Genomic DNA, 20,966 nt, shown 5'->3' with positions numbered 1-20,966 from the left:
AATAAAATAGACAAGAATAAAACAATAGAAAAAATTAATAAACCAAGAAATGATTCTTTGAGAAAATAAAATAGACAACCACCCAACCAGACTTATTGAGAAAAAAAGAGAGATGACACAAATAAACAAAATCAGAAATGAAGAAGGAATAGTCACAATGGACACCACAGAAATATAAAGAATTATTAGAGGATTCTATGAAAAATTATATTCTAATAAATTGGACAACCTAGAAGAAATTGACAAATTCCTAGAAAAATACATTCTCAAAAACTGACCCAGAAAGAAACAGAAAATCTGAACAGTACAATTACCAGCAATGAAATTGAATTGGTAATCAAAAAACTCTGAAAAAACAAAACAGCTGACTCAGATGGCTTCACAGCTGAATTCTACCAAACATTTAAATAAGAGCTAATATCCATCCTTCTTAAAGTATTCCAAGAAGTATAAGAGGAAAGAATCCTTCCAAACTCATGCTATGAGTCCACCATCACTCTAATAGAAAACCAAAGACACTACAAGAAGAGAAAATTGTAGACTAATATCTCTGATGAACATAGATGCAAAATTCTCAACAAAGTGTTAGCAAACCATACTCAAAATCAAAATGAATTATGTATCCCAGCCAAGTGGGATTTATTCCAGAGATGCAAGGATGGTATAATATTAATAAGTCAATGAATATTACATGTCACATTAACTTAAAAAAGGATAAAAACCATCTTAATAGATGCTGAGAAAGCATTTGACAAAATTCAACATCCATTCATGATAAAATCTCTCAACAAAATGAGCATAGAGGGTACATTCATGAACATAATAAAGGCCATATACCTCAAACCCACAGCTAACATCATAATCAAGAAAAGCTAAAAGCTTTTCCTCTAAGATCAGGTATAAGACAAGCATGTCCACCGTCACCACTTTTACTCAACATACTCCTGGAGTTGTTAGCCTTGGAAATCTGACATCACAAAGAGATAAAACTCATGCAAATCGGTAAGGAAGAACTTAAGCTCTATTTGCAGATGACATGATATACATAGAAAACCCTTAAGATTCCACCAAAAAACTATTTGAACTAATAAATGGATTCAGCAAAGTTGTAGGAAAAAAATTAATGCACAAAAATCTGTTGCATTCCTATATACTAAAAATGAACTACCAGAAAGAGAAATCAGGAAAACAATTCCATTTACAATTGCATCAGAAAGAATAAAATACCTAGAATAAACCAAACCAAGGAGGTGAAAGACCTATACTCCAAAAACTATAAGACACTCGTGAGAGAAATTAAAGAAGATGCAAATAAATAGAAATCTACCCTGTGCTCATGGATAGGAATAATTAAATTGTTAAAATAACCATCTGACCCAAAGCAATTTACAGATTCAATGCAATCCTTATCAAAATTCCAAAAGCATTTTTCAATAAACTGGAGCAAATTGTTTTAAAATATATAGGGAACCACAAAAGACCCCAAATATCCAAAGCAATCTGAAGAAAAAAGGATAAAGCTGAGTGTATTATACTCACTGACTTCAAGTTATACTACAAAGCAAAAGTACTCAAAACAATATGGTACTGGCACAAGAACAGACCCATAGATCAAAGGAACAGAATAGATAGTCCATATATAAGCCCATTCATATATGGTCAATTAATATGTGATAATATATGATAAAGAAATACAATGGGGAAAAGACAGCCTCTTCAACAATTGATATTGGGAAAACTGGAAAGCTAAATGCAAGACAATGAAACCAGATTATTATCTAATTCGATAAACAAAAGTAAACTTTAAATCATCAAAGCTCTAAATATGCTATGAAACCATAAAACTCTTAGAAGAAAACAAGCAAAATCTCTTGAATATACGCATGAGCAAATTTTCCTGGACTGATCTTAGGCAAGGGAAAAAAATTGAAATTGAACAAATGGGACTACATCAAACTAAAAAGTTTCTGTACAGCAAAGAATACCATCAGCAGAATAAAAAATGCAATGTACAGTATGGGAGAATACATTTGCAAATGGTTTATCTGATAAGGGGTTAACATCAAAAATATATAAAGAGCTCATATGCCTCAACACTCAAAAAACAAATAACCTGATGAAAAAAATGGGTGGAGGCCCTAAACATCCATTTCTCCAAAAAAGAAATAAAGATGGCAAACAGGCATATGAAAAGATGCTCCACATCACTAATCATCAGGGAAATGCATATCAAAACCACAATGAGATTATCACCTGACATAAGTTGAGGATGTGGAGAAAAGAGAACCCTCCTACACTGTTGATGGGAATGTCAGTTGGTGCACCCACCATGGAAAGTAGTATGGAGTTTCTTCAAAAAGTTAAAAATAGAAATATTTAACCCTATAATTCCACTTCCAGGAATTTACTCAAAGGAAATCAAATCCCTGTTTTGAAATATACATGCACCCCTACATTTATTGCTGCACTATTTACAATAGCCAAGATATAGAAGTAAACAGTGTCCATCAATAGATGAATGGATAAAAAAGGGAGGGTGACCTATACACAGTGGAATATTCTTCAGCCATAAAAAGAAATCCTGCCATTTGCAACAACATATATGGAGCTAAAGGATATTATGCTCAGTGAAATAAGCCAGGCAGAGAAAGACAAATACCATTATGATTTCTCTTATTTGTGGAATATAAATACAAAGCAAAACAGAATGAACAAAATAGCAGTAGACTCACAGACATTGAGAAGTGCTGGTTACCATGGAGGAGTGGTTCAGGTGGTGGATGTGGATGTTGAAGGGGATAAAGATTGTGTTAAAGGGCACAAAATTTCTCAATCTTAAAGTAGGTTGGTCACAGGATAGTATAGTAGTAAAGCAGGGAAAATACAGTCAATGATTCTGTAACATCTTCCTGTGTTGACAGATAGTAGCTATAGTAGTGGGAGTGAGGAAATATGAGTAACTGTCAAATTGGTATGTTGTATACTTGAAACTAATATAAGATTGTATATGAACTATACCTCAATTAAAAAACAGAAAAGTACATTTCACATAGGCTTTTATAGTGAGTTGATTTGTCTTCTCTCCAAATTCATGTATTGCAGCCCTAACCATCCTCCACCCCACCAGTATCTTAAAATGTGACTGTATTTGGAGATAAAGCCTTTAAGAGATGCTTAAATTAAAATGAGGTTACTGGGTTGAACTCAAATCCAATCTTACTGGTGTCATTATGAGAAAAGGAAATTTGGGCACAGAGACACATGAGAGATGCAAATGCATACACAAAGGAGAGACCATGTCATCTTCAAGCCAAGTAGAGAGGCCTCAGAAGAAACAAAATATGTTGATACCTTGATCTTGGACTTCAGGCCTCCAGAAAAGTGAAAAACTAGATTTCTGTTATTTAAGCTATCCAGTCTGTGGCATTTTGATGGTAGCCCTAGCAGATTAATACAGCTCTCAGATATCTTAAGTTGAGAGAAGCAGTCTCATATTTATTTATTTATTTTTTATAACTACTTATCTCTTCTAAGAATAAATGTCTGATTGTGTACAGTGGTGCTTTCTCCCATTCCTTCCTGAGTTGCTTAGCTAATGGTTTCTAATTTTTATTTTTCAAATATAAATTATTTATCGATTCCACTGGTTTTGTTCCAATTAATTTATTTCTGATTTTTTATTAATTCCTTCCTTGCATGTTTTTTTACCATCCTTTTAAATTAGATGTTGAATCCATTTATTCTTATTTGTTTCAATGTTTACTAAACAGCTCTTTAAGGCCATAAACTTTCTTTTGATAACTGCTTTGTCTGCATCCCCAGATTTTGATACATCATGTTTCCATTACTTTCTGTAATTTTTGATGTTATTTCTAAGAAATTCTAAATTTTATTTTAGATATTCCTTTAGTCCCAAGAGTTGTCTAATAGTGTGTTTATATGCATGTGTGATTTAATAGTGGAAGAATTTAAAAAATAACTATGTCAATAATTTCTGGTGTTATTACAATGTGGTCAGAGAAGGCTGCTTGCTTGCTTTCTATGCTTTTTTGGGTATTTATTGTACTTTTCTTTCAAGTTTAAGTTATGATTAATTTTGATGGTTATTTCATGTAAAGTTAAAGGACACTACATTATATATCACTGAGTTTCAGGATTTTAAGAATTTCTATAAAAATATTTCTCATCAGTTAAGTTGTTTAGATCTTCTAATCCTTCCTGATATATTTCGTTTTCACTTAATAAATTTTGAATTGAGAGAAGAAAGTTAAACTCTCCTGTCACTGTGACTTTGCAGATTTTTCTTTGCATCTACAATACTTTCAGCTTATAAAATTGTTACTGAGTCATTGGATACACAACTACAAAGAGCAATTACTTCTTTTGTGTGAATTACATATTAGATATTTTACATTATAAAAATGTCCATATTTCCTATTTCATTCTTCTTTGTCTAAATTCTAACTGTTTAGATGTTAAGATTGGGAATCTTATATTTTTACATTTGAATTATCATATACTATTTTCCATTCTTTAATTTTTAACTTTTATGAATTTCTTTAATTTAGATGCATGTCTTAAGACAACACAATGTCATATTTTTCCTTTTACCCAATCTGGAAATTGTTTACTTTCAATTGATGAATTTAGCCAGTTTTCATATTTATGATATGATCATAAGTTTTTCCCTCATTTCTGTCATATTGTTTCATGACAAAAATCCTCTAATTTTCTAGTGTATTTTATTTGTGCTCTCTCTTGGTATTTTGTTATATTTTTGTGTTTAGGTGTTTTTTTTTTCAATTCTAGTAGTTTCATTTATAGCAATCACTTTTTAAGATATACTTAGTTCCATTGTTTTTTTTTCCAGGGGTGAGGCTGCTATTTTCTATACTTTCTCTAGATTAAGAAGTATTAAAATTATCTAGGAATGTCTTTTTCCTCTCATTTCCCAGCATCTAATTTAAAGTAATATCCATTTACTCCCAGCTAACACTTAAAAGGCAATCAATGGTTTATGGTACTTTCTTATGCTATCTCTATTGCCCCATATATTTTTAAGGTTGTCTTACATCTAGATTATTAAAATCATAACATCATTTCATATCATATCATAGCATAGCATAAATATTTTCTAGTAGATATCTTAGAAAAAGTTCAAGGGAGCAAATTCTTGAGTTCTTGTGTTTCCATGTGTTAGTCTGTGACCTTTATATTTGAAGGTCTGTTTGGCTAAATATAAAATCTTTGACTTACATTTTTTTTCCTTAAGTTACTTGCCATAAAGTTGTATACTGGCATAAAATGTGGTTGAAAAGACTACTGCTAATTCAATTGTTTTTCCCTTATAAATAACATGACCTTCTGGTCTGATCTTTTTTCTTTAAGTCTAGTACTGTTACTCATTTATGCACTGATGATAGCCAACATATGTTAATGTCTCCAGGCATTTGTATTCTCTTTTGATAAATATATTCATGTCTTTTATTTCAAGAATTTTTTATTATAATTTTAAATATTTTTCTGTTTTATTGCCTTCATTCTGTACTTTCTATTCTCCAAATGTGTGATATGATTATGTATACTATCTAATAATATTGAAGCAGGTGTTGGTAGGATGCAGGCAGATAAAGTTCAAGACCCTTGTAAAAAGCCCCAATCCAACTCAGCCACTTAGTTAGATAGACCTTAACTTCTCTGATTTGTTGTACCCTATGCAAATGATGCTCAGACATTCAAAGTTACATAGACCTCAGCTGCTGTATGCAAATGATATACTGTATTTTCAGCCAATCAGGAGTGAGTTGTGATGTCATTAATTCAGTTCTCTGTTTGGTCTGGGGGTGGTGGGATTTTTCTCCTGTCAGGAGGCAATATAAGATTCAGACAGGACAGCCCTGAGGCCTCATCTCTCAAAGCCACTCCTGCCAAGCAGGAATTATCACTTTTTCTTTTCACTCACTAAAGATCTTTGATGGTTGCTCCATAGTCTTTATCTGCTGGTTTCATTCTTCACTCACCTCTAACACACGATATTGGGAAAAAACATTCTAGCCAGTAACAATATCCTATATATAAATCTCATATTTATAAATACATAAAAAATATAGTACATTTCCACATTATTTTATATGTAAAATATACATATTTTATATGTAATATACATGCTTGTATATATCATTGAAGCCATAAAATAATGTATATATCTATATAGTGGCTTCTATTATTTTCTTAAATTTTTTACTTCCCTTACAAAATTAGGTTTCAGTTTCTTTATCTATTCCTTGCATATTTTCATTGTCTGCAAGAACATCAATTTGCTCCTTATTCTCTCATTTTTTCTTATAATGTTTGTAAGAAATTTAGTCCCTGACCTTTCCTGTTCTTCTTGCTTAAAAAAGATTACTTTTCCTATACTCTTCCAAGGCCAGAGTGGTGTGAGTAAATTGCAAAATCTCCAGAATCTCTCACCCTGCCATTAGTGCATCACCATATCAATAGATGTTTCTAAGGGGTGGAGAGCACTAGTCTATCTCCATATCAATAGATAATTACAAAGGGGAATGAAGGCATATCGGCACCAGAGACATTGGGTTGGGTCCCTTTTTGCAGCTTGGCTGGTAGATACATGGTCAAGCAGAACAGGAAAACTGCTTGTAAGAAATACATGGCTTTCTCACATTTTATTTCTCCTTTTGACTGATTTCAGTTCAAAGGTATTTTGCCCAAGACAGGGAAAATATTTTACCCCAGAAATTATATCTGGTGGTAGTCAGCAGGACCTCTGAATCTGAAATATGTCTTCATGGGTGCAACCCTTGACTGGGCTTCCCATAGAGACTGTGGGTCCACCATCCACCTGTGGATGGTGGGGAGGCCCCAAAGGCTGCAGTGGTGAAGGGTACAGCCTCACCCAGGAGCCCCCTATCTGTGCGCCTTCCAAATGGAGAACCCCTAATGGGGAATTGGTCTAAGGTAAAGCACCTCCAAGAAAGGTGCAGCCTTCCCCAGAATTCAGGAAAGGTAGAGGCACCAGGAGCTGTGGAATTAGCCCTCCATGAGATAGAAAACTGCTTAGAGGACACATGTGGAATTAGAAATTCAGTGGTCCCTGTGACTGTACAACATGTCATGGCACTGGTGGACACAAGAGCTGAGTGTTCTCTGATGTATGGCAACCCTGAGCATTTTACTGGGACCCCTTGATGCCACGGTTCTTCATGAAGTCAAAGAATGAGCTTCACAAACACTCAAGGTAGGAGAGCAAGGCACAGGCTTTTATTTAGAAATAAAGTGAGAGAATAGAGCTCCTGGCTCACACCAGGAGGGGACAAGAGAGCCCGTAGTGGTGCATTGTCTAGGGGGTTTTATAGGCAGTTGAGGATTTTTTGAGAACATCAAAAAAAGGCTTAGGGGTGTGGAGTTGTACCATCTGCCCTGTCCTCAAGGTGAGCTGGGTCACAGTCTGATTGCTAGGGCTGACAGCAGAGTCACAGGTTATACTGATATCCTTGCAGAAAACTCAAACATTCCAGGCCAAGTTGCTCCTGGCCTTTTGACCTTTAACTGATCTCTCTGAAGATGTCTATATCTTTACCCTAGAGAATTAGTGTGACCTTGACTTTCCATAATGCTTAGCATAGAGTTTCAGTAGGGACTTCTTTGCCCATTGTTACATTGCTCTGACTGTGTAAATATTCTGCCCTGCTTTTCCCAGAGGCTCTCACCCTACTCTGACTACACCCACGGTCCCTGTCTCACCCTGATGTGTTAGATGGCTATGGGGTTAAGACAGAATGAAGAAAGCCCAAATCCCACTGGGAACAGGGCACTTATGCCCAAAGGAGTATACTGTGCACATTTCTCCCATCCTTGAATATATTCTGGGTTTACATATCCTGCAGGGCCTGTGGTTACAGACGACTGTGGGCAGGTTCAAACTGAGGGTATGTGTAGTAAAGGCAGTTCTGAGGGAACATGATCAGCACCTGCCTGTCGCTCTGCCTGTACGGTGGCAGGTGACAAACACTAACCAGTATAAATTGCCTGGTGATGCTGGGGTTCTTGTATGGGAAGTCAAAGAATGAACTTAGCAAACACCTGAGGTAGGAGAGCCAGGGAGAGGCTTTTATTTAGATATACAGTGACGGGACAGAGCTCCTGGATCACGCCAGGAGGGGACAAGAGAGCCTGAGGTGGTGCATTGTCTAGGGAATTTATAGGCAGTTGAGGATTTTGGGGATATGATAAAGGGTTTTGGGATGTGGACTTGTTAAAAGTGGTTTTAGAATGTTTGTCCCTGATGAGGCATTAAGTCCCTTTTAGCATGCTAAAGTGAATCTTACACATGATTACAAATGATTAGCATAATAAAAACATGGGCTGCTTTCCTAGTAGATGCTTTGAATTCCCTGCCCATTCAGCTACTGATCACCTGTGGAATGGGTGAGCTATTTACTAAATCTGCACGGGACTTTGAATTTAGCTGAATCCTCCATCTTGAGGATTATCAAGTTTTCATTGCTGTTTTTATTTTGTGTTATTAGTCTTGTTACAGTGCCCCAGTTTTCTTGCACAAGGGCCACTGTGGAAGATGGGGAGTGAGTAGATTGTGAAGGCATATGTGGACCGGAGATATTGGGTGGAGTTTCTTTTTGCAGCCAGGTCTTGGGAGACACGGGTGAGCAGAAGTTTATGACTTCTTGTAAGAAAGATATGGGTTTCTCCCACTTTATTTCTTCCTTTGATTTCAGTTCAAATGTAATTTGCTCTGGATAGGAAAATATTTCCTCCCCAGAGTTCCAGGCAGGTAAGGACAGTTTTCTTTATTGGTTAGATTTGAAAATCCATTGGGCCCAGAGTCCTTCAGCATCATGTGACCTAATTGTAATCAATCCCTTCTCACCAAGGATTTAGAGCCTGCAAAGTCTTGTTTTTTTGTTTGCTCATAACCTCTGTACTCGTTGACTGAGTATTCTTGAGAGTAAATATTGGAGAGTTTTAGGTTCTCTGGCTCTCAGGATTGTCAGAAGATCCTCTATTTTTCTCCCACTTTCTCCCTCACAGTTACTGGTAGCATCCAAGTCTTGCTGTTATTGGTGGTTCGGTCTAACCTCTTATATGCTGAAGTTCTGAAGAATAGCTTGTCATCTAGGTTCTTGGTCATTGCTGTCTGTGAGATTTTGTACTTTTTTGTCCTAGTTGATCTGTTTTTATTGGTGATGACTGGGGTAGTGAAAAACTATGGCCCCACACCACTACCTACTTACTTTCATAGCAGTTCAATTGTGCCTCTCATATAACGCTGGTCACACTCCATTTTCTAGTATAGTAATTGATAAACATTTCTTAATCTCCTTTCTAGATATTGAACTCCTTGAACACAAGGACTGTGAGTTTGTCATCTTTGTATCACCTGCCATGTCTGTCATAGAGATTTGTATATAACTTTTAAGTTATGTTTCCAAATGAAGCCTTTTATTCATAATAATAATAATGTTGCTAAAATATTGCTTGCATTTTAACTTTCTATAACATTTACCTTTCAATAAGTTAGAAATATAAGCTGAAGCCATTCAAACCCTAAAGATTACACACAGAAAATAAGGACAGGCCAAGGTGCATGACAACACTTATTTTTTCTCTGAAGTAATTCAAAATAACTGATCAACTTCCTCTGTTATAAGCATGTCTTTACCATTTTAAACTTTATGCATATATTTGTGTCACTCAATTAGCTAGGAAATACATATTTTGAACATGGCTTCTATATTCATGAAAGTATGCTTTTATGATATCTTTCTAAAATGAAATTTGCTTCTAATTCCTTCAAAAATTAAAGAGTTTTTCCATGTAGACATATTCCCACATGTTTGAATTTGCTTTTAACTGAATACTGAAGGAACTTCAAATATTTCTTGTTAATTATAATTCTGTTTCATATACTTTTTTATTTTTATTCTTTTTATGAAAACATTATCTTCAGCCTCAAAAATGTCAGAACCTATAAATGTTTTCATAAACATTTAATAGAAGCCATGAAATCTAACTTCTTTTAAAGTTGACTGTAAAAGCAAAACATTAAAGTTAATATTTAGAAATTATATTCTATAGGTTAAATTATATTTTCTCTGATATATTTTATGTTGAGTTTTTTTCCTCTCTCTGAGTAATGTCATTATTTTTTTCCTTTTCAGTGAGGTATGATTTTTTTCTTAATTTATCCTAGATTTCCATCTTAATGAAAAATGAAATTACCAGCACTAATTATGAGTAAAATTTCAAACCCACCTCAAATATACCTAGCATGACAATTACTTAGTTGAATTTTATTAATCATTACACACTGCATGTATGAATTATACACACATTTGTCAGTATCTGTTGGATAAAAATATATTCTTATATTAAGTCTTTCTACAAATTCAATTTAATGTAATAATTGAATGCACCAACTTTAGTAATTATAATTACTAAACTCTCCAAAACACTATTTAACCCTAAGGTTAATAGGCAGTGTTACTAAATATGTTGTGCAGCAAACATCATGTTTCTTTATAATATGACTCTCTGTTATGACATAACCAACTTTGCATAAATGACATCTGCACATTTGTCCTTACCTCTTCTCTCAACACTCAAAAATGGCAGTGTGAAACTAACTAGAATCTAAATTATGTTTTTATTTTTTAACAACTTTAAAAAATTCCTTTTCTTTCAAAACTGACAAATTCTTTTTAGCCAATTGACCTTTGAACTGTTCATCTATAAACTCCTAAAACATCTAAATAAATGCACATGTCAAATTTAATTGCTTGCTAGAAATGCAGTTATCCAGAAAATGCTAAATATGAAAAAGTTAAATTTTTTTCAGTACTTTTTGTTATTTAGATATTCTTACAGGATTATACTAAAATCGCTAGAGCCGATATTTGATATGAACTTAAATACCATTATTTCTATTTAATGAATTTTGAATTACAAGATATTGTGGGAGAAATGTATAGACATTATGTATAATACATTCTTTTTTTCCAGTGACAACTTATGTATGAGTTCTTCAATGAGTCTGTGTTTTGGGGATGTTCTGTCTTCTGCTAAGTGGGCTTAACACATGTGAAGGACTTTGGATGATATGATGCTGTGTATGCTCCCTTTCTTTTTACTTTTGAAGATCAAAAAATCCATCACTCAATGCCTTAAACATGGATTCTCATGCCTTCTTGATCTGCCTGTTAGGCAGTGCCACTCCATTGCCTCTCTGTCTCTTTAAATCTCACCTTAACACCTTCCTTTTATCTTTAGCTTATGATTGACTCTGACTGTAAAGTTTGTGATATGTTGTGTGAATCAACCTACATAAAAGTTCCCGATTAGTCTTTCATTGCATCTAAACTTAGGTTTTCTGTTCTTGAAGTGGATGCTTTTTTCATTGAAACATGACAATAATCTGATTCTGGTGAAACATTTCAAAAATGCTAAAATCTTACCTTTCACTGTCTTTTTAATAGTCACTTTGAAATTCATAGGGCTTGAGAGAAACCAAAATACGAAATGCTCAAATTCCTGGTGAAACATTTTTTAAAATTATTTTGGTGTCATTAATATACAATTACAAGAGCAACATTATAGTTACTAGACACCCCCATTATAAAGTCACCACCACATACCCCATTACAGTCACTGTCCATCAGCATAATAAGATGCTATAGAATCATTACTTGTCTTTTCTGTGTTATACTGCCTACCCCGTGCCCCACCATGCTGCATTATGTGTGCTAATCGTAATGCACGTTTTTCCCCTTATCTCTCCCTTCCCACCAATCCACCGCAGTCCCTTTCCCTTTGGTAACTGTTAGTCCATTCTTGGGTTCTGTGAGTCTCCTGCTGTTCTGTTCCTTCAGTTTTTTCTTTGCTCTTATATTCCACAGATGAGTGAAGTCATTTGATACTTATCTTTCTCTGCCTGGCTTATTTCACTGAGTATAATACTGTCTAGCTCCATCCATGTCCTTGCAGATGGTAGGATTTGTCTTCTTCTTATGACTGAATAATATTCCATTGTGTATATGTACACATCTTCTTTATCCATTCATCTACTGACGGACACTTAGATTGCTTCCATTTCTTGGCTATTGTAAAGAGTACTGTGATAAACATAGGGGTGCATGTCTTTTTCAAACTGTGCTCCTGCATTCTTAGGGTAAATTCCTAGAAGTGGAATTCCTGGGTCAGATGGTATTTCTATTTTGAGCTTTTTGAGGAACCTCCATACTGCTTTCCACAATGGTTGAGTCAAATGGTATTTCTATTTTGAGCTTTTTGTGAAACCTCCATACTGCTTTCCACAATGGTTGAACTAATCTACATTCCCACCAGCAATGTAGGAAGGTTCCCCTTTCTCCGCATCCTCACCAACATTTGTTGCTTGTCTTTTGGATTGTGGCCATCCTAACTGGTGTGAGGTGATATCTCATTGTGGTTTTAATTTGCATTTCTCTGATGATTAGTGATGTGGAGCATCTTTTCATGTGCCTGTTGGCCATCTGAATTTCTTCTTTGGAGAAGTGTCTGTTCAAATCCTCTTGCCATTTTTTATTGATTTATTTGTTTTTTGTTTGTTGAGGTACATGAGCTCTTTATATATTTTGGATGTCAACCAGTTATCAGATATGTCATTTATGAATATATTCTCCCATACTGTAGGATGCCTCTGTGTTCTACTGATGGTGACCTTTGATGTATAGAAGCATTTTAGTTTGATATAATCACACTTGTTCATTTTTGCTTTTGTTTCCCTTTCCTGGGGAGATATGTTCATGAAGAAGTTGCTCATGTTTATGTCCAAGAGTGTTTTGCCTATGTTTTCTTCTAAGAGTTTTATGTTTTTATGACTTACATTGAGGTCTTTGATCCATTTTGAGTTTACTTTTGTGTATGGAGTTAGGAAGTAATCCAGTTTCATTCTTTTACATGTAGCTGTCCAGTTTTACCAACACCAGGTGTTGAAGAGGCTGTCATTTCCCCATTGTATATCTATGGCTCCTTTATCATATTAATTGACCATATATGCTTGGGTTAATATCTGGACTCTCTATTCTGTTCCACTGGTCCATGGGTCTGTTTTTGTGCCAGTACAAAATTGTCTTGATGTGGCTTTGTAGTATAGCTTGAAGTTGTGAAGTGAGAGCCCCCCAGCTTAATTCTTCTTTCTCAGGATTGCTTTGACTATTTGGGGTCTTTCATATTTCCATATGAATTTTATAACTATATGTTCCAGTTTGTTGAAGAATGCTGTCAATAATTTGATAGGGATTGCATTGAATCTGAAGACTGCTTTAGGCAGGATGACCATTTTGACAATATTAATTCTGCCTATCCAAGAGCATAGGGTAAATTTCCATTCATTAGTGTCCTCTTTAATTTCTCTTAAGACTGTCTTGTAGTTTTCAGGGTATAGGTCGTTCTCTTCCTTGTAGTTTTATTCCTAGGTATTTTATTCTTTTTGATGCAATTGTGAATGGCATTATTTTCCTACTTTCTCTTTCTGCTAGTTCCCTATTGGTGTATAGGAATGCAACAGATTTCTGTGTATTAATTTTGTATCCTACAACTTTGCTGAATTTAGATGTTAGATCTAGTAGTTTTGGAGTGGAGTCTTTAGGGTTTTTTATGTACAATATCATGTCATCTACAAACAAGGGCAATTTAATTCCCTCCTTACCAATCTGGATTCCTTTCATTTCTTTGTGTTGTCTGATTGCTGTGGCTAGGACCTCCAGTACTACATTGAATAAAAGCAAGGAGAGTCGGATTCTTATCTTGTTCCTGATCTTAGAGGAAAAGCTTTCAGCTTCTTGCTGTTAAGTATGATGTTGCCTGTGGGTTTATCATATATGGCCTTTATTATGTTGAGGTACTTGACCTCTATACCCATTTTTTTTAGAGTTTTTATCATGAATGGATGCTGAATTTTGTCAAATGCTTTTTCAGTGTCTATGAACATGATCGTGTGGTTTTTGTCCTTCTTTTTGTTGATGTGGTGGATGACGTTGATGCATTTTCGAATGTTGTACCATCCTTGCATCCCTGAGAATAATACCATTTGATCATGGTGTATGAGCCTCTTGATGTATTTTTGAATTTGGGTTGCTAATATTTTGTTGAGTATATTTGCATCTATGTCCATCAGGAATATTGGTCTGTAGTTTTTCTTTTTTGTTGTGTCTTTGCCCACTTTTGGTATTAGAGTGATGCTGGCTTCATTGAATGAGTTTCGAAGTACTCCCTCCTTTTCTATTTTTAGGAAACTTTAAGAAGAATGGGTGTTATGTCTTCTCTAAATGTCTGATAAAATTAGGCAGTGAATCCATCTGGTCTGGGGTTTTGTTCTTGCATAGTTTTTTGATTACCAGTTCAATTCGTTGCTGGTAATTGGTCTGTTTAGATTTTCTGTCTCTTCCTGGGTCAGTCTTGGAAGGTTGTATTTTTTTAGAAAGTTGTCGATTTCTTCTAGGTTAACCAGTTTGTTAGTATATAGATTTTCATAGTATTCTCTAATAATGCCTTTTATTTATGTACTGTCCATCATCAGTTTTCCGTTCTCATTTCTGATTCTGTTTATTTGTGTAGATTCTCTTCTTCTCTTAGTAAGTCTGGCTAGTGGTATATCTATTTTGTTTATTTTCTCAAAGAACCAGGTCTTGGTTTCATTAATTTTTTTCCATTGTTTTATTCCTATCAATTTTATTTATTTCTTCTCTGATCTTTATATTGGCACTCCTTCTGCTGACATTGGGCTTCTTTTGTTCTTCTTTATGTGCTTTCAATAATTGTGAATTTAGACTCTTCATTTGGGATTTCTCATCCTTCTTTAAATAGGCTTGGATTGCTATATACTTTCCTCTTTGAACTGCCTTCAATGCGTCCCACAGATTTTGCAGTGTTGAATTATTTTTGTCATTTGTCTATGAAAATTGCTTGATCTCTACTTTTATTTGGTCATTGATCCATTGTTTATTTAGGAGCATGTTGTGAAGCATCTATGTTTTTTTAAGCCTTTTTGTTTTCTTTGTACAATTTATTTCTAGTTTTATACTTTTGTTATCTGAGAAGGTGGTTTGTACAATTTCAATCTTCTTGAATTTACTGAGGCCCTTTTTGTGGCCTAGTATGTGGTCTATTCTGGAAAATGTTCCATGTGCACTTGAGAAGAATGTGTATCCTGCTGCTTTTGTGTGCATGTTTCAGTGGATGTCTGTTAGGTCCATCTGTTCTAGTGTGTTGTTAAGTGCTTCTGTGTCCTTACTTGTTTTCTGTCCAGTTGATCTGTCCTTTGGAGTGAGTGGTTTGTTGAAATCTCCTAAAATGTATGTATTGCATTCTAGTTCCTCCTTTAATTCTGTTACTATTTGTTTCACATATGTTGGTGCTCCTGTGTTTGGTGCATAGATATTTATAATGATTATATCCTGTTGTTGGACTGACCCCTTTATCATTATTTAATGTCCTTCTTTTTCTCTTGTGACTTTCGTTGTTTTGAAGTTTATTTTGTCTGATACAACTAGTGCAACTCCTGCTTTTTTCTCCCTATTGTTTGCATGAAATATCTTTTTCCATCCCTCCCCTTTTGCCTGTGTATATCTTTGAGTTTGAGGTGATTGTCATGTAGGCACCATATAATGGGTCTTGCTTTTCTATCCATTCTATTACTCTGTGTCTTTTGATTGGTGCATTCAGTCTCTTTACATTTAGGGTGATTATTGATAGATATGTACTTATTGCCATTGGGTTCGTGGTTACCAAAGGTTCAAAGGAAGCTTCTTTACTATTAACCATCTAACTTTTCTCACTTATTATGCTATTATAAAGACAGTCTGATGATTTGTTATGTCTCTCCCTTCTTTTTCTTCCTCCTCCACTCTTTATATGTTAGGTGTTTTATTCTGTACTCTTTTGTTTTTCCCTTGACTGATTTGTGGAGAGCTGATTTTATTTTGCATTTATTTAGTATTAGGTTGGTCTACTTTCTTTCCTGTGGTTTTATTTTCTCTGGTGACATCTATTTAGCCTTAGGAGCACTTCCATCTAGAGCAGTCACTTTAAGATACACTGTAGAGATGGTTTTGGGGAAGTAAATTACCTCTTTTGCTTATCTGGGAATTGTTTAATCCCTCCTTCAAATTTACATGATAATCTTGCTAGATTCTATATTCTTGGTTCATGGCCCTTCTGTTTCATTGCATTGAATATATCATGCCACTCCCTTCTTGCCTGTAATGTTTCTGCTGAGATGTCTGATGATAGACTGATGGGTTTTCCTTTGTAGGTGATCTTTTTTCTCTCTCTAGTTGCTTTTAATACTCTGTTCTTGTCTTTGATCTTTGCCATTTTAATTACATGTCTTGGTGTTGTCTTCCTTCGGTCCTTTGTGTTGGGAGATCTGTTGACTTCCATCATCTGAGACAGTATTTCCTTCTCCATGTTGGGGGAAGATTTCAGCAATTACCTCCTCAAAGACACACTTTCTATCCCTTTTTCTCTCTCTTCTTCTTCTGGTACCCCTATAATGTGAATATTGTTCCATTTGGATTAGTCACACAGTTCTCTTAATATTCTTTCATTCCTAGAGATCCTTTTATCTCTCTCTGCCTCAGCTTCTCTGTATTCCTGTTTTCTGATTTCTGTTCCATTCACAGTCTCTTCCACCTCATCCAGTCTTCTCTTAAATCCTTCCATTGTTTGTTTCATTTTTGTTGTCTCCCTCCAGAGTTCATCCCTTAGTTCTTGCATATTTCTCTGTAGTGCCCTCAGCTTGCTTATGACTTTTATTTTGAATTTTCTTTTCAGGAAGATTGATGATTTCTATCTCAGCAGGTCCACTCTCTGGTGTTTGAGGGATTTTGGCATGAACAAGGTTCTTCTGCCTTTTTGTGGCAATGGAAGGGGTCGCCAGTGTGTGGCATGTTTGTCAGCTGGGAGGACAAAGTCTGTTCCTGCTTAGTGGTCACCTTGCCTATCTCCAATGCCTGTGCCAGTCAACTGCACAGGGGGAGCAGCCTCTGTGATAATCCTCTGGGCTTCCATGGGCAGTGTGGCCCTCAGGATGGTATAGGGCACTGGCAGTTTTCCCTGGTGAGCAGCATGTGTTCCCATGTGACAACAGCACCCCTTCCTGATTCCCAAATTCTGTGCTCATCTCTGCTGCCTGTGTCAGGCATCCACACACAGGGATCAGCCCCTGGGTTAATTCCCTGAGCTGATGTGAGCAGGGCAGCCCTTGGGATGGCCTAGGGCACTAGCATTGGTTGTAGGTGAGCAGCGCTTGCTTGATACAATAACAGAGCCCCTACCTGCTTCCCAGATTCTGCACTGGCTTTCTCTGTCTCTGCAAGTCATATGTAAGCAGTTGGCAGCCTCTGGGTTAATCCCCTGAGCTGCCGTGGGTGGGGTGGACCTCGGGACGGCTGAGGGCACTGGCAGGTGTTGCAGGTGAGCAGCACATGTTCACCATGAGAACAAAGCCCCTTTGTGCCTTCTGGACTCTGCGCCAGTCTATGCTGTCTGTGCCCCTCAACTGCAGGCAGGGGGCAGCCTCTGGGTCTGGCCTGGTTAGCCACATGCTGGGAGAAGCGTATGTGGTTGCTGTTGGCAGGGCTGCTCCCCAGCTGTTCCGTAGCAATGGCAGGTCAGCCGGTTTGCTTGCAGTGCCTGCAAGTGGTAATGAACAGCAGGCTCTTTATCACCATGAGCGGCTTTGGAGCTCATTGCCACCCAGGGGGTTAGGGCGCCTGAAGTTCCTTAAAGTTTCCAGCCTTCTGGGTTCAGTGTGCCAGGAGGATTTTGTCCACCTGTTAAAGCCTTGTCCCCTTAAGACTTTCAAAGCACCCACTTTCCTTTTGTCCCAGGGAAGACAGCTGTGTGAACCTGTTCGTAGTCTTAGTCTCAGATTTTGCTTTTCCATTCTTCTAATATCCAGTACACCATGCTATGTGTGTCTGCTCCCAGTGCAGATTACTAGGGCTGATTATTTAGCTGTCCTGTGCTTCCAATCCCTCCCCACTCTGATTCTTTTCCTCCCGCCAGTGAGCTGGGGTGGGGGGAGTGCTCAGGTCCCACTGAGTCATGGCTTTTTATCTTACCCTTTTCGAGAGGTATTGAGTTCTCACAGATGTAGATGTAGCCTGGCTGTTGTACTGTATCTTCTGGTCTCTCTTTTACAAATAGTTGTATTTGCTATATTTTCAAAATATATATGTCTGTGGGAGGAGACTTTCGCCACCCTACTCACTCCACCATCTGGAGAATCTCTCCCTCTGGTGAAAACATTTTTAGTTTTACCATTGTGGCCAGAAATTTCTTGATTAAGAAGCAGGCTCATTGGACAAGGGACCAGGTACTAAAAGCTAAGGAATAAAAGTAGAACTGAAAAGAGTCCCTCAGAACTGGTAATAATAAGTATCCTTAATTCAGCCATACAAACAACAGTAGAGGAAAGGTTAAGAAAATGAACCATGTATGTGTCTGCCTAAGAGTCATTTCTAATTCTTAAAAGGCTTAAATGCTTTCCCAGCAATATTCTTGTTCTTTGCTAGCCACCTGACTCTTCACCTACAGTGGTACTTTATCCCTACTCTTCTTTGGGAGAACATAACTGAAAGTACTTTATAGGAAGGTTAACAAATCCCAGATCACACTTCTAACCTCAGAACCAGGCTAAGGCATAATGTATCTGGATAACAAATGAAAGAATCATTTCTCACCCAGCTTTCTGGTTTCAACTGGACTTCATATCTGCGAATCTGGGTATGTGTTAAGGGACAAGTGAAACATATATTGACAGATTACTGTATGTTAATATAATATGTAATTTGCTGACTTAAATAAGAGATTATCCTGTATTATCCAAGTGGGCCCCACTCATCAATAAGGTCTTCACATGGGGAAGAAGGAAGCCAAAGAATCAGAATCAGAAGATGGCATCTTGAGAGAGGCTTGATTATCCATGCTAGCTTTGGCAATGGAAGGGAACTATGAGTCAAGGAATGTTGGCAGCTTCTAGAAGCTAAAAAAGTCAAGAAAGCAATTTTCCCGTAGAGCTGAAAAGAAATGCAGCTCTGCTGATACCTGAATTTTAGTCAAGTGAAGCGCATTTCTGGCTTCTGACTTCCAGAATTATAATGCATTTTTGTTGTTTTAAGCTACTGAATTTGTGGTAGTTTGTTTCAGCAGCAATTGAAAACTGAGATCCTAAGTTTGTACATGGTTTTTTTTCTTCTTCTTGCCACCATGTGCCCCTATTTTGAGGACAATACAATGCTGATTTCACTTCTGGGTAATCTTTACTCTCAACCTAAATGCTATTGGAAAAATTGTATCTTGACTTGGGCTTCAAGGATGTAGCATGAAACCTTTGTGAATCTAATGTTTTCCATTAGATATGTTAACAGAAATGCTTACTTGATGGATAGGCACATGACACATATTAAGTCAGTTGAATCAAATTGCACATTTTTTAAACTATCAGAAAAATGAATTTCTTATTCCCTGTTGGATGTTAAAGAAAAACTGCAGAAGGATTATATTCAGTGGCTTTGGATATAATGACTGCAAAGGTTTTGTGACCATGTGGTACAAAAGAATACAGCCAATATTAAAGTGGAATGAAGAAACAAAAAACCCCATTCTAGTGAAATTATGTGAACACTGGATCAAGCTATTAAAGAAGCTATGTGTATTACCGCACTACTCAATCATAAGCCTATATATTTGTGCCTTTGTTATAGCCATTTTGAGTTAGTCTTTCTGACTTTTGAAACAGAATCTGTACTAATCTGATATTTACTTAACTTCATATTACTAAATAGCCAGAGTCATAACTGTAACACAAGTATCCCTAACAGAAAACTCTGTATTTTCAATTATTACACTGAACTTTCAAGTGCAAAGATTATTTGCTCCAGGATAATTATGTATCAGATACTTTATAAACAATGGTTGAATTGTCTCTACAATGTCACAAACCTGATCATTCAGATCATTCAAGAGATGGAGGTATATGTGTGTGTATAACATATATCTATACATATAATAAATGTGTAAGATATACCAGAGGGGTGTTCCAGTCTTCCTTTCATTACTTACTCACCAGATTATCTTTGTCAAGTCATTTACCTCTTTAAAGTTTTAGCTTTTCTTACCCATAGTGGAGGTTGTTAACATCAAATACCTATAGATATGTGGAGGAATTATCACTCTTGTACATTACTGGGAAACATGTTAATTGTAGTTAATTACATGTTAACACTAATTGAGCAGTGAATGTGGTAATGTCCATTAAATTTTAAAGTGCAAATATTTTTGAATCAGCAATCTTAATTCTACAAATCTGTCCTACAGAAATGGAAGCTCAAGTACTTAAGCCCAAGGATGTTAACTGCAACATTGTCTATAATGGCAGAAAAATTTTATCCATCCTAGATATCCATCAATGAGATAATTGTGGAATAAATGATAGTACATCAATAGTATGGAATACTATTTATTTAATTATTCAAAAGAGGTAAATTTATACACATTGACATAGAAAAATCTCCATGATATATTGTAAATTTAAAAACTTTACAATATTATGATACCAAAATAAAAAAATTTAAAAAATTAAATAAATCAAATAAAACTTTACAGTAAAATATGCAAAACAGAATTACCCAACTTAAAAGAGCCAACATTTTATATGGTTTTTAAAAGTAGTAACAGTAATGAAAGAATATAAAGAATTTGTTGACTATTACATAGGTAGAAAATATTGGAATGATCAGCAAAATACAATTTATGTTTATTTTATGTACCTCTATCTTATTTTAATCATAATTTAACCATGTGTTCCTATTTTAACTTAAAATTTACAAATGTATTTTTGGAGATAAAGAAAAAGTATCATAAAATAAATTAGCACAGATTTGTTC

Source organism: Manis pentadactyla, chromosome X, assembly GCF_030020395.1.
Source record: "Manis pentadactyla isolate mManPen7 chromosome X, mManPen7.hap1, whole genome shotgun sequence".
NCBI lineage: Eukaryota > Metazoa > Chordata > Mammalia > Pholidota > Manidae > Manis > Manis pentadactyla.
The sequence above is the reverse complement of the archived record's forward strand: the minus strand, read 5'-3'. Positions refer to the sequence as shown.